Source organism: Procambarus clarkii, chromosome 54, assembly GCF_040958095.1.
Source record: "Procambarus clarkii isolate CNS0578487 chromosome 54, FALCON_Pclarkii_2.0, whole genome shotgun sequence".
Taxonomy (NCBI): Eukaryota; Metazoa; Arthropoda; class Malacostraca; order Decapoda; family Cambaridae; genus Procambarus; species Procambarus clarkii.
In genome coordinates, this window is record NC_091203.1 from 2,978,803 (window position 1) to 2,990,994 (window position 12,192).

A 12,192-nucleotide genomic window follows, 5' to 3' on the forward strand; every position below is an offset into this window, starting at 1 on the left:
TCTCAGTACCTTAGCGTCTGAGAATAACTACCAGACCCTGAAGCAAGCAGTTTTAGACGCCTACCTTCTATCCACCGAAAGCTACAGACGAAAATTCCGTGATTATCTAAAGGCAAGTACCACCACGTTTTTAGAATTTGCCAATACTAAGAAAAGATATTTCATGAAATGGCTGGAAGCAGCACATGTCTCTAAATTTTCAGAACTCGTCAACCTCATTCTAGTTGAGGGATTCTTTAGACGTGCTTCCCCTTCCATCCGTTTATATTTAGCAGACAAAGAAGAAAACGACTACATCAGATGTGCGAAGTCGGCTGACACCCACAGCCTCATACACCGGCTAACACCAGACCCACCTTCCAGTAAGAAGTCTTGGTATAGTTATGACAAAGTGAGTACCGATCAGGCGATCTCTGAATTGTATTGTAAGTATTGCAAGCTCTATGGACATACCATAGATAAGTGTGGAAAAGCTCAATACAAAGGCTATAGTGAAACTCCAAAACCCAAACCGACTCCTAAGTCCGGTAAGCCTGTGATGAATGTTGGTGTTCCTGTTAATGATCTTTCTCTCTTTAGCAAACACCTGTTTCCTGGAACTGTCTCTACCAACAGTACAGATTCGGAGGGACGTTTCAAATTGAAGATCTTGAGGGACACAGCGGCTCTTCAGTCAATAATATTGAAATCGGCTGTGCTTAACATCACCTACACCGGGGAAACCGTCCTTATCACTGACCTCACAGCTACCACTCCGTATCCACTCGCCAGAGTCCACCTGGACTGTCCTTTTGTGACCGGTGAAGTCCAAGTCGCCATCAGGGAAAAGCCTTTTCCCATATCAGGGGTACAACTTCTCCTAGGCAACGACTTGGCCGAAGATCTGTAACCGTCCATCCTGATCATCATGGACAAACCCCAGGTATGTGACTCTGTAGTGGACAACCCCATCTTAAAGTATGTTCCAGCAGAGGTCCAAGAAAGTGATGAAGTCTCTCCTCCGGTTATGGTGACCACCCGTGCGCAAGCTGCACGCCCTCAACCAGCTGACTCTACTGCTACCGCTGTCCCTCAAGACCATCAGAATCTACCACCGATTCTTACTATGTTGGAGTTCCGTAAGTTACAGAGGGAGGATCCTTCATTAACACCATTATTTTTCCAGGCTGAGACTCAACCTGACAGTATCCCTGGGTTCTTCCTAGAAAATCAGTTGCTCTACCAAAGGTACAGACCCAGTAAGCTGACGGAGGATGACGATTGGGCTAATGTAGACCAACTAGCAGTTCCCACTAGCCTACAGCCCGATATTCTACACCTGGCCCATGGAGCGCTTTCTCACTATGGTTTTAATAAAACCTATCACGGAATTAGACAAGACTACTACTGGCCAGGTATGGTTAAAGATGTCAAAAGTTACGTACAACAGTGTCATATATGTCAGATGGTAGGAAAATCTAACATCCCGATTCCCAAGGCTCCTTTAATTCCTATCCCGGTGCCTGCGGAACCTTTCCACAGACTCATCATAGACTGTGTTGGTCTTTTACCCCGGACCAGTTCTGGCAACGCTTATATACTAACCATCCTGTGTCCAACCTCCAGATTCCCCATAGCAGTTCCTGTAAAGAACATTACGGCTGCTACGGTGGTGAAACAACTATTGAAGATCTTTACCCAATACGGATTTCCTCGGGAGATTCAAAGTGACTGTGGCACCAACTTCACCAGTGATCTCTTGAAGAAGACACTGGAAGAATTCAACATCACTCGGGTATTGTCCAGTCCCTATCATCCTGCTTCACAGGGTTCTCTTGAACGTAGTCACCAAACGATTAAATCACTCCTAAAGAAATTTTGCAATGAAACCATGAAAGACTGGAATAAACAACTTGACATCATCATGTGCATTTTCAGAAGTCTCCCAAATGAGTTTCTAGGAGTATTTCCTTATGAGATGCTCTACGGACGTAGGTGCTATACTCCTCTTAAAGCTTTTAAAGACTCTCTACGTAATGCCACCTTCAGTGACCCTCAGAATGTGCCCCAGTTTCTTCCAAACTTAAAGCACATTCTAGAGAGAGTACGTAAATTTGCTAATGACACTCTATTAAAAGCTCAAGATAGGATGAAGACTCATTTTGACCAACGCAGCAAAATCAGGAAATTTAAAACAGGAGACTTCGTGTTGGCATATTTTCCGATCCCTGGTTCACCATTGCAAAACAAATTTTCAGGACCTTACCGCATCAAGGAGTGCAGAAACAACCACAACTACGTTCTTGAGACTCCAGAGAGGCGGCGGAAGACCCAGTTGTGCCACGTCAATCTTCTAAAGGAGTATAAAGGTATTCCCCCCACTGTGCTAATATCACTCTCCACTTTCAAAGATCCATACCTCCACAGTGAGACCTTCCCTGCTTCTTCGGATAGCACTGACTCTGAGTCAGTGTCTTTCAACTCGGAAATCCTTAATGATCTTCCTAAAAATTTACAGGACTGTAATAGTGCTCCTCTGCTATGTTCTGATCCCATTCTCGCCTCTCCAGATATTACGAAGCCCTTCATCATCAATGTCGACGCCAGTGGTACCGGCATCGGGGGCTTCCTGATGCAACAACGAGGCGAGGAGGTTCTTCCTGTCAGCTACTACAGCTACAAGTTGAAGCCCCCATCAAAAGAACTATAGCACTATAGAAAAGGAACTCCTCTCCATCGTCCTGAATCTGCAACATTTCGAACCTTACCTACAGGGGAATCGGTCTATTACCATCTACTCAGACCATAATCCCCTGCGGTTCCTACAACAGGCCCAATTCAGCAATCAACGTCTTCTCCGCTTGGCTCTGTCCTTGCAGAATTTTAATCTGGAGATCTTCTACATCAAATGTTCGGACAACATCATAGCCGACGCCCTCTCCAGAATCTACGAGGTAGAGACAGCTACTCCTACCTCTACACCTGCTACTGAAGTAACTTAACCCATAAGAGCAGGCTTCGGGGGAGAGCTGTTACGATAATCTCCTTCAAGAGAGATTTGGCCTGCTCTTTCCTATCATCATGCTACTTCAGTACATCTACAACATCTAGATACTACAAGCAAGTGTCGTACGTATTGAGTAAAATACGTTTCTGCCAAGCACATACGTATCAGACACTCGTTCTCCACCTTCCCCCTCCACCTTCTTCGATCACCAAACTACCACTTCCAGCCCGCACGCTTCTGATTGGTGAATCGACATATACACCTCTGCTTTTCAGTGCCATCTACATAGCCGATGACTGAGCATGCACAGCCATTTAATTTAGAATATCCTGTGCTCTCAAAGCTGATACAACCATATGATATACGCACTGTTTATTAGTGGATGTTATCAGCCAGCGCTTTTTTCTCAGCACCATTTAATTCATTTCTTGTCTTTATTCATTGTAGAGTAACGTCACCATAATTTTATTTTATGTTATTTTTGACTTTATAATCTTGTTTGTTTGCATTGTACATAGCCAAGGGATTGTCTTTGTTTATATTTGTTTTCAAGATAAATTAAAGTTTCATTATTCATAATATTTGTTTTGCTTGTTTTCCCTTACTTTACCACAGAAGGCAACAGCCAAGCAGTCAACATTTTTTTTTGGAAATGTGATTGGCATTGACACCCGTCATAAGGAGGACTGCCGAACAACTACACTTTTTTTCCATCACAGTTGTGTCACTGACCGGTGTGGTGGTAGTTTCGCTGAACTGGGAGGTGGTAGCGTCACTGACCAGGGAGGTGGGTGGGTCACTGATCAGGGAGGTGGTAGTGTCACTGACCAGGGAGGTGGTAGTGTCACTGACCAGGGAGGTGGTAGTGTCACTTACCTAGGAGGTGGTAGTATCACTGACCTGGGAGGTCGTAGTATCACTGACCTGGTAGTTGTTAGTGTCACTGGTTTGGGAGGTGGTAGTGTCACTGGTTTGGGAGGTGGTAGTGTCACTGACCTGGGAGGTGGTAGTGTCACTGACCTTGGAGGTGGTAGTGTCACTGACCTTGGAGGTGGTAGTGTCACTGACCTTGGAGGTGGTAGTGTCACTGACCTGGGAGGTGGGAGTGTCACTGACCTGGGAGGTGGGAGTGTCACTGACCTGGGAGGTCGTAGTGTCACTGACGGGGGAGATTGTAGTGTCACAGATCTGGGAGTTTGTAGTTTCACTGCCCTGGGAGGTGGGAGTGTCACTGTTTTGGGAGGTAGTAGTGTCACCGCCCAGGGAGGTGGGAGTGTCACTGAAATCGGAGGTGGGAGGGTCACTGACCTGGGAGATGGGAGTGTCACTGAAATCGGAGGTGGGAGTGTCACTGACCATGGAAGTGGGAGCGTCATATACCTGGGAGTTGGTAGTGTCACTGACCTATTAGGTGGGAGTGTCACTGACCTGGAAGGTCGAAGGTTAACTGACCTGAAAGGTGGAAATGTCACTAGCCTGGGAAGTGGTGTGTCACTGACCTGGGAGGTGGTAGTATCACTGACCTAGGAGGTGGGGGGTGTCACTGACCTGGGAGGTGGTAGTCTCACTAACCTGGGAGGTGGTAGTGTCACTAACCTGGGAGGTGGTAGTGTCACTGCCCTAGGAGGAGGTAGTGTCACTGACCTGGGAGGTGGTAGTGTTACTAACCTGGCAGGTGGTAGTGTCACTGACGTGGGAGGTGGTAGTGTAACTGACCTCTGAGGTGGGAGTATCACTGACCTGGCAGGGAGGAGTGTCACTGACTTGGAAGGTGGAAGAGTCACTGACCTGGGAGGTGGTAGTGTCACTGACCTGGGTGGTGGTAGTGTCACTGACCTGGGAAGTGTTAGTGTCACTATCCTAGTAAGTGGCAGTGTCCCTGTTTTGGGAGGTGGTAGTGTAACTGACCTCTGAGGTAGGAGTATCACTGACCTGGCAGGGAGGAGTGTCACTGACCTAGGAAGAGGTAGTGTTACTGACCTGGGAGGTGGTAGTCTCACTGACCTGGGAGGTGGTAGTCTCACTGACCTAGGAGGTGGCAGTGTCATTGACCTGAGATGTGGTTGTGTCAAAGACCTGGGAGATAGTAGTATCACTGACTGGGGATATGGTAGTGTCAACGACAAGGGAGGTAGTAGTGTCACAGCCCTTATAGAAGGTAATGTCACTGAACTTGGAAGTGGGAGTGTCATTGACCTAGGAGTTGGTAGTGTCACCGACCTGGGAGGTGGTAGGTTAACTGACTTGGGAGGTGGGAGTGTCACTGACCTATGAGATGAGAGTGTCACTGACCTGGGAGGTGGAAGTGTCACTGACCTGGGAGGTGGTAGGTTAACTGACCTGGGAGGTGGTAGTGTCACTGACCTGGTAGATGGTAGTGTCAATGACCTGGGAGGTGGTAGTGTCACTGAACATGGAGGTGGGAGTGAAACTGACCTGGGAGGTGGGAGTGTCACTGACCTGAGAGGTGGGAGTATCACTGAATTTGGAGGTGGTAGTGTGACAGACCTGGGAGATGGCAGAGTCACTGACCTTGGAGGTGGGAGTGTAACTGACCTGGGAGGTGGTAGTGTCACTATCCTGAGGGGTGGTAGTGTCACTGACCTGGGAGGTGGTAGTGTCACTGACCTGGGAGGTGGTAGTGTCACTGACCTGGGAGGTGGGAGTGTCACTGACCTGGGAGATGGCAGAGTCACTGACCTTGGAGGTGGGAGTGTAACTGACCTGGGAGGTGGTAGTGTCACTATCCTGAGGGGTGGTAGTGTCACTGACCTGGGAGGTGGTAGTGTCACTGACCTGGGAGGTGGTAGTGTCACTGACCAAGGAGGTGGTAGTGTCACTGACCTGGGAGGTGGTAGTGTCACTGACCTGGGAGGTGGGAGTGTCACTGACCTGGAAGGTGGTAGTCTCACTAACCTGGGAGGTGGAAGTGTCACTGCCCTAGAAGGAGGTAGTGTCACTGACCTGGGAGGTGGTAGTGTCACTAACCTGGGAGGTGGGAGTGTCACTGACCAGAGAGGTGGTAGTTATCACTGACCTGGAAAGTGGTAGTGTAACTGACCTGGGAGGTGGTAGTGTCACTGACTTGGGAGGTGGTAGTGTCACTGACCTGAGAGGTAGTAGTGTCACTGACCTGGGAGGGGGGAGTGTCACTGACCTGGGAGGTGGGAGTGTCACTGACCAGAGAGGTGGTAGTTATCACTGACCTGGAAAGTGGTAGTGTAACTGACCTGGGAGGTGGTAGTGTCACTGACTTGGGAGGTGGTAGTGTCACTGACCTGAGAGGTAGTAGTGTCACTGACCTGGGAGGGGGGAGTGTCACTGACCTGGGAGGTGTGAGTGTCACTGACCTGAGAGGTGGTAGCGTCACTGACCTAGGAGGTAGTAGTGTCACTGACCTAGGAGGTGGTAGTGTCACTGACCTATGAGGTGGTAATGTTACTGAAATGGGAGGGGGGAGTGTCACAGACCAGGGAGGAGGTAGTAGTGTCACTGACATGTGAAGTGGGAGTGTCACTGACCTGGGAGGTGGTAATGTCACTAACCTAGGAGGTGTTAGTGTCACTGACCTAGGAGGTGGTACGGTAACTGACCTGGGAGGTGGGAGTGTCACTGACCTGGGAGGTGGGAGTTTCACTGACCTGGGAGGTGGGAGTGTCACTGACCTGGGAGGTGGTAGTGTCACTGACTTGGGAGGTTGGAGTGTCACTGACCAGGGAGGTGTAGTGTCACTGACATGTAAGGTGGTAGTGTCACTGACCTGGCAGGTGGTAGTGTCACTGACCTGGGAGGTGGTGGTGTTACTGACTTGGGAAGTTGTAGTGTCACTGACCTGGGAGGTGGTGGTGTTACTGACTTTGGAAGTTTTAGTGTCACTGACCTGGGAGTTTGTAGTGTCACTAGCCTGGGAGGTGGTAGTGTCACTGACCTGGGATGTAGTAGGGTAACTGACCTGTGTGGTGGGAGTGTCACTGACCTGGAAGGTGGGAGTGTCACTTACCTGGGAGGTTTTAGTGTCACCGCCCATGGAGGTGGTAGTGTCACTGACCTGTGAGGCGGGAGTATCACTGACCTCTGAGGTGGGAGTGTCACTGACCTGGCAGGGAGGAGTGTCACTGACCTGGGAGGTGGTAGTGTCACTGACCTGGGATGTGGTAGTGTCAACGACAAGGGAGGTGGTAGTGTCACTGACCTGGGAGGTGGTATTATCACTGACCTGGGAGGTGGAAGTATCACTGACCTGGGAGGTGGTAGTGTCACTGATTAGGGAGGTGGTAGTGTCACTGACCTGGGAGGTGGTAGTGTCACTGACCTGAGAGGTGGGAGTATCACTGACCTGGGGGGTTGTAGTGTCACTGACCTGGGAGGTGGTAGTGTCACTGACCAGAGAGGTGGGAGTGTAACTGACCTGGGAGGTGGTAACTTAACTGACTTGGCAGGTGGTAGTGTCACTGGCCTAGGAGGTGGTAGGGTCACTGACCTGGGAGGTGGTAGTGTCACTGACCAAGGAGGTGGTAGTGTCACAGACCTGGGAGGTGGTAGTCTCACTAACCTGGGAGGTGGGAGTGTCACTGACCTTGGAGGCTGGAGTGTCACTGACCTGGGAGGTGTTAGTGTAACTGACCTGGGAGGTGTTAGCGTCACGGACCTGGGAGGTGGTACGGTAACTGACCTGGGAGGTGGGAGTGTCACGGACCTGGGAGGTGGAAGTTTCACTGACTTGGGAGGTGGGAGTTTCACTGACCTGGAAGGTGGGAGTGTCACTGACCTGGGAGGTGGGAGTGTAACTGACCTGGGAGGTGGTAACTTAACTGACTTGGCAGGTGGTAGTGTCACTGACCTGGGAGGTGGTAGTGTCACTGACCTAGGAAGTAGGGGTGTCACTGACCTGGGAGGTGGGAGTGTAACTGACCTGGGAGGTGGTAGTGTCACTGACCTAGGAGTCGGGGGTGTCACTGACCTGGAAGGTGGTAGTGTAACTGGCCTGGGTGGTGGAAGTGTCACTAACGTGGGAGGTGGTAGTGTCACTGACCTGGGAGGTGGTAGTGTCACTGACCTTGGAGGTGAGAGTGTAACTGACCTGGGAGGTGGAAGTGTCACTGCCCTAGGAGGAGTTAGTGTCACTGACCTGGGAGGTGGTAGTGTCACTAACCTGGGAGGTGGTAGTGTCACTGACCTTGGAGGTGGGAGTGTAACTGACCTGGGAGGTGGAAGTGTCACTGCCCTAGGAGGAGGTAGTGTCACTGACCTGGGAGGTGGTAGTGTCACTAACCTGGGAGGTGGTAGTATCACTGACCTGGGAGGTGGTAGTGTCAATGACCTTGGAGGTGGGAGTGTAACTGACCTGGGAGGTGCGAGTATCACTGACCTGGGGCGTGGAAGTGCCACAAGCATTAGAGGTGGTAGTGTCACTGACCTGGGAGGTGATAGTGTCACCGCCATAGTAGGTGAGAGTGTCACTCACCTTGGAGGGTGGAGTGTCACTGACCTGAAAGGTGGGATTGACACTGACCTGGGAGGTGGGAGTGTCACAGACCTGGGAGTTCGTTGTGTTTTTGACCTAAGAGGTGGTAGTGTCACTGACATGTGAAGTGGGAGTGTCACTGACCGGGGAGGTGTTAGTGTTACTGACCTAGGAGGTGGTACGGTAACTGACGTGGGAGGTGGGAGTGTCACGGACCTGGGAGGTGGAAGTTTCACTGACTTGGGAGGTGGGAGTTTCACTGACCTGGGAGGTGGGAGTGTCACTGACCTGGGAGGTGGGATTATCACTGACCTGGGAGGTCCGAGCGTCACTGACCTGGGAGAAGGTAGTGTCACTGACATGGGAGGTCCGAGTGTCACTGACTTGGGAGGTAGGAGTGTCACTGAACTGGGAGGTGGGAGTGTCACTGACCTGGGAGGTGGGGGTGTCTCTGATCTGGGAGGTAGGGGTGTCACTGACCTGGGAGGTGGGAGTGTCACTGACCTGGGAGGGGAAGTATCACTGACTTGGGAGGTGGAAGTGTCACTGACCTAGGAGGTGGGATTATCACTGACCTGGGAGGTCCGAGTGTCACTGACCTGGAAGGTGGTAATGTCACTGACGTGGGAGGTGGAAGTGTCACAGACCTGGGAGGTGGGAGTGTTACTGACCTGGGAGGTGGAGTGTCACTGACCTGGGTGGTGGTAGTGTCACTGACCGGGGAGGTTGGAGTGTCACTGACCAGGGAGGTGGTAGTGTCACTGACATGTAAGGTGGTAGTGTCACTGACCTGGGAGGTGGTAGTGTCACTGACCTGGTAGGTGGGAGTGTCAGTGACCTGGGAGATAGTAGTGTCACTGACCTGTGTGGTGGGAGTGTCACTGACCTGGAAGGTGGTAATGTCACTGACGTGGGAGGTGGGAGTGTCACTTACCTGGGAGGTTTTAGTGTCAACGCCCATGAAGGTGGTAGTGTCACTGACCTGGGAGGTGGTAGTGTCACAGACCGGGAGGTGGGAGTGTCACTGACCTGGGAGGTGGTAGTGTCACCCCAAGGAGGTGGTAGTGTCACTGACCTGGGAGGTGGTAGTGTCACAGACCCGGGAGGTGGGAGTGTCACTGACCTGGGAGGTGGTAGTGTCACCTCCCAAGGAGGTGGTAGTGTCACTGACCTGGGAGGTGGTAGTGTCACAGACTTGAGAGGTGGTAGCGTCCCTGTCCGGGGAAGTTGCAGTGTCACTGACCTGGGAGGTGGGAGTGTCTCTGACCTTGGAGGTGGTAGTTATCACTGACCTGGGAGGTGGTAGTGTCACTGACCGGGGAGGTGGGATTGACACTGACCTGGGAAGTGGGAGTGTCACTGACCTCGGAGGAGGTAGTGTTACTGACCTGGGAGGTGGTAGTGTTACTGACCTGGGAGGTAGTAGTGTCAGTGACCTGGGAAGTCAGAGTGTCACTGACTTGGGAGGTGGGAGTGTCACTGACCTTGGAGGTTTGAGTGTCACTGTCCTGGGAGGTGGGGGTGTCACTGATCTGGGAGGTAGGGGTGTCACTGACCTTGATCGTGGGTTGTTTTTGACCTAGGAGGTGGTAATGTCACTGTCTTGGGAGGGGAAGTATCACTGACTTGGGAGGTGGAAGTTTCACTGACCTGGGAGGTGGGTGTGTCACTGACCTTGGGAGGTGGGGGTGTCACTGATCTGGGAGGTGGGGGTGTCACTGACCTGGGAGTTGGGAGTGTCACTGACCTGGGGGTAGGAGTGTCACTGACCAGGCATGGGGTAGTGTCACTGACCTAGGAGGTGGGAGTATCACTGACCTGGGGGTAGGAGTGTCACTGACTTGGGAGGGGGGAGTGTCACTGACCTGGGAGGTGGGAGTGTCACTGACCTTGGAGATAGTAGTGTCACTGACCTGTGTGGTGGGAGTGTCCTTGACCTGGAAGGTGATAATGTCACTGACGTGGGAGGTGGAAGTGTCACTGACCTGGGAGGTGGTAGTGTCACTGACTTGGGAGGGGGTAGTGTCACTGACTTGGGAGGTATAGTGTCACTGACCTGGCAGGTGGGGGTGCCACTGACCAGGGAGGTGATAGTGGCATGACCTGGGAGGTGGTAGTTTGATAGGGCTGAAGAGGAGACGTCGACAGCCTGGGAATCGATCACCTCTTCATGGAACCCGGAGGACAAGTGGAGGGCGATGGTAGCCGGATGGTGAGTTACAAGTGACCCTCGCCAGTTCTCTTGGGGTGGACCACACTCGTCTGGGGAAGTTGCAGCAGATAGAGTTCCCCGAATTGATTCATGAGGCCAAAGGAGGACTTGTTGGTCCTGAGAGGGCCACTCATTTTTACATACAGGACGGCATGCTGATGAGACAGTGGAGGCCTGTGAGGATGGAGGCCGGAGAGGAATCTCTAGGTACGAGGCACCAGGTAGTGTTGCCGGCCCAGTGCAGAGCGGCAGTGTTGGATCTATCGCACTCTGTGGACTCTGCAGGTCACCGGGGGTGACCAAAAGACGCTAGTGGTAGAATCATTAGGTTCTCACATTTCCAGCTGGTGTATGGACATGAGGTGCGAAGTCCTCTGTCCATGCTGAAGGAACAATGGACACCAGGAGTGACCATGGGAACGGTCAACGGATACGTAGGGAGCGTCTCGCATTGGCGGCAGGAGTACTGGTTGGAAATTAAGCTCATCCGAGGGAAGGACAACGTAGTAGCAGATGCCCTGTCCCGTGTACACTAACCAAATATGACTCTTATTTTAAGGGGAGGGGTATGTGACGGTGTTCCCCTTTATATTTCTCCCACGCCTGCTGTAAGAGTCATATCCACTTTACCCGAGCGTTCTCTACGTCGCGGGCAGCAATTTGATATATGTGGGAACGTGTAGTGTTCTCGCGTTGGCGAGAAATTCGTAAAAGAAAAGTATTTTGGCCTGTGGTTTAGGCCCTTTAGGACGCCAATATGGCGCTGGCCCCTCCGTTTTGCCGCCAAAACTGTGTGACGTCGGTGGCACCATATTGGTCACTGACAGTGACGTGGCACAGGGAGCCAATGAAATCCGCCCCTGGCAAGTATGACGTCAAGAAGGCAGGGGGTCCAGAGATCACGCCACTTCAGGGCCACCAGTCTGACACGACACATCAAGGGGGACGAATGTGCGAAGGTTGGTCCTATCAGATTTGACAATTGTACCCGCTCCCGTGGATTTTACGTGTCACCGTAGTCTGCAAGTACGCTGTGAGGTCTTCCCTTGTTCATATGTTGGACTGAAGAGGGAATCGACGGAATATTGAGCAACAAGTGCTCCAGGGACAGGTGCTTTGCAAGAAGAAGTGAAGTCTGTGTAGTGACGTATGTGACGTCTGAGACAGTTCACCCTTCTGTGACGATGTAGAGGCTGGGCCAATCCACCGGGAAGCAGTGAAAGAAGAAACTAATTGGGAATCAGGACGACTGCAGCCGAGAAGTAGGTTGGCAGCCGCAGTTGTGAGGAGAAGTCGACGGCCGGGAGACCGACTCCAACCCTGCAAGACGTTGTGGAGGGGCACGGACCTGCGGAGGACAGAGCACGGTGACGACGCGTTTTTTGGGACGTTTATTGGGTTCCTGGAGAACGCATCAGTGTGTGTGTGGGGGCGTTCCCTACAATGAGGCGAGAGCCGGGACCAGGAGCTACAATTCAACTCTCACCGGAGGACTGAGTCCACATCAGGAGGTGGAAGTAGGTGATTCTA